Below are 2623 nucleotides of genomic sequence, written 5' to 3'. Positions count from 1 at the left end.
ATCATAAGCTCTAATCGGACCGTCATATTGAAAATTATCATCAAATTAAGTTTTAATGGCTGAGATGCACTATCACAAATTGAGTCCGGCTATATGTGATTATGAACAATTGATTCCACTTGGTTATAATTATAATCAATTTGAGATTAATAATGTGTCATAATTTGATTGGTTAGAACTACATTTTATGGTGAGGTTGCATACACCTAATTAATTAGGTAGTTAAACATTAATTATTCAATGAGTAATTTGTGCAATTATCTTTTAATTAGAGTAAATTTGGAACCGATTAAGTCTGAAATGGGAGTAATTAGAGCCATTTAATATTAATTGGGAGCTAATTTGGGACCTATTAATGTTAATTGTGCTGAAACCATTTTCTAACAAATGACCTCTGCTCACCATTTCATTGATTTCTCTCAAAATATTTTGAATCTGTGAATGAGGTTAATTTTCCCAAAAACTAGACATCCGGGGCTTTAATTTGAGCATAAGAATGAGACAATTTCGATCAAAATTGAGTCAGATATGATTTTTCGAAATTGGCTCTACAGGCTGTTATAGCAGCTACAGAAAAACCAAATATTAACTTGCTCCCCATTCCCACTAATCTCTCCATTTATTGCACCAGATTTTCTCTAAGCTAAAATGAGGTCTAGGTTTATGATTCTTTATCAATCCTCATTAAATGGCATTCCATTCATATTTCTTCCACCACTATTATATAAACCTTCCCTTTCCTTCATTACAAAAGACACAAAACCCCCTCTCTTCTCCTCTCTTGAGCTCTTGGAAGTTGAGTAGTTTTGTCATATCTTAGTCTTTCTGATACTCAAGGTATTGAGTGAGACTCACTCTACCTCTCCCTTTTCTAGCTCTTCTTTTCTTCCACCCTTAGGATTTTCCTCAAAAGTATCATCCTCCACCATATGGATCTTGCATGAAGGTATAATCCATTTCTCTAATTGTTTTTTGTGTTGCCATGATAAGAGTTTAAGATTAAAGCATGATAGTAATCATTTAAATTCCTTCGAATATGTTTGAATGTTCTTAATTGTTCTTATATGTTCTTTACATGTTCTTGGTTGTTCATCACATGTTCATGCATATCACTAGTTTTAATCTTAAATCCATATCAAAAATATGAAAAACATGTTTGTTTAATAATTCTTTCAAATCTTTAAATTTAGGTTATCACCATCCATACATATTCACTAGAATTTATTTTTCAATTTAAATGCAATGCTTAATAAATTGAATTAGGGTTTATCACATGCATACATAATAAATTTAACATGTAAATTGATTGACATATTGGATGATATGATATGAATGTTGGCCACCATAGTCTAGAAGACCGGTTGCACCGGGCAAGGTAGGCGCCTAACACTTTCCCATCTTGTAACATAGCTTCGGAGCTTCAATCAAGAGTTGATAGATCAATGCTTATACTTGTAATTTTCAATTTTTAGAGTACAACTAAGAAATAAAGCCATGTACTTTATCTTAGATTGTATCTAGGACCAAGGCCATGTTTCCTATGATCAATGTAAATTCAATTGGAAATTAATAAAATGAGGAATTTTTCAATTTTGGTTTCTTATTTATCCCAATAATTAAATAAGTGGCGACTCCATTGTAAAACCCTTAATCTAAATGGGAAAATATAAATAGTCGAACCTTTATTTTGAGAGGTAATAACACGACTCCACCCATTCATGTGGGTCTGGCCCAACAATCCTAAAAACGGGCCAGGGGGTATGGTCTCTCACACATAATGTTTTCCACTGTAGTTGTTCTTTAATGATTTCAATTATTCTTGCTTCACATTTGTTGATTAGGATAAGATTCTTAATATGAGTTCAATCATGTTTTTTTCGTGATTTGGATTTATCTTAATTAATTAAATGCTTAGTTTATAATTAAAAAAAAAAAGTTGAATATCTCTTATGATTTGTTTGTTAACAAGTATAATTGATGATTTGATTTTATACCTAGAAAGCGAAGAATAGCATACTTTAGATTTTTAAAATAGGGATTTTAATGAGAATATCTTCCATGATAGCAAGATTGAATTCTAGATTATTATGTAGTGGTTGGGAAATATTAATAATCATGAATATATGCTAATATGAATTGAAAATGCGGATTCCAAAACCTTAATTCCTTTCTCTTGATTGTTTATATCTTTTTACTGCTTTAATAATATCTTTGTTTGGATTAATTATTTGCTTAGGTTATTTAATTTCAAAACAAACAATTTTTATTAAACTAGATTAGGATTAATTTGGTTAAAATTTGATTAATTTTTTTAAGTTCATACAAGTTTCTATGGGGTCGATCTCATTCTTATTAAACTATACTTCAGTACGGTTTATGCACTTGCACAAGTACTTTAAAATTTCACAACAATAATGAATAATGAGAAAGGTTGGATGTTTTTCTTGGGTTTTGACTTCAAGGAATAGTGGTTTAACCATAAACATAAACATATATGGTTAACCATAAGCTTGTGTTTTCAAAATTTTGTATAGGCTAAATTACAATTAAACCCTTTAATGTTGCCTAAAGTTAAATTCAGTCCTCCTAATTCAGTTATATTCAATCCTTTAAAATTTAACTT

Source organism: Quercus suber, unplaced genomic scaffold (assembly GCF_002906115.3).
Source record: "Quercus suber isolate HL8 unplaced genomic scaffold, Cork oak 2.0 scaffold_348, whole genome shotgun sequence".
Taxonomy (NCBI): Eukaryota; Viridiplantae; Streptophyta; class Magnoliopsida; order Fagales; family Fagaceae; genus Quercus; species Quercus suber.
This window is presented reverse-complemented; position numbering follows the sequence as displayed.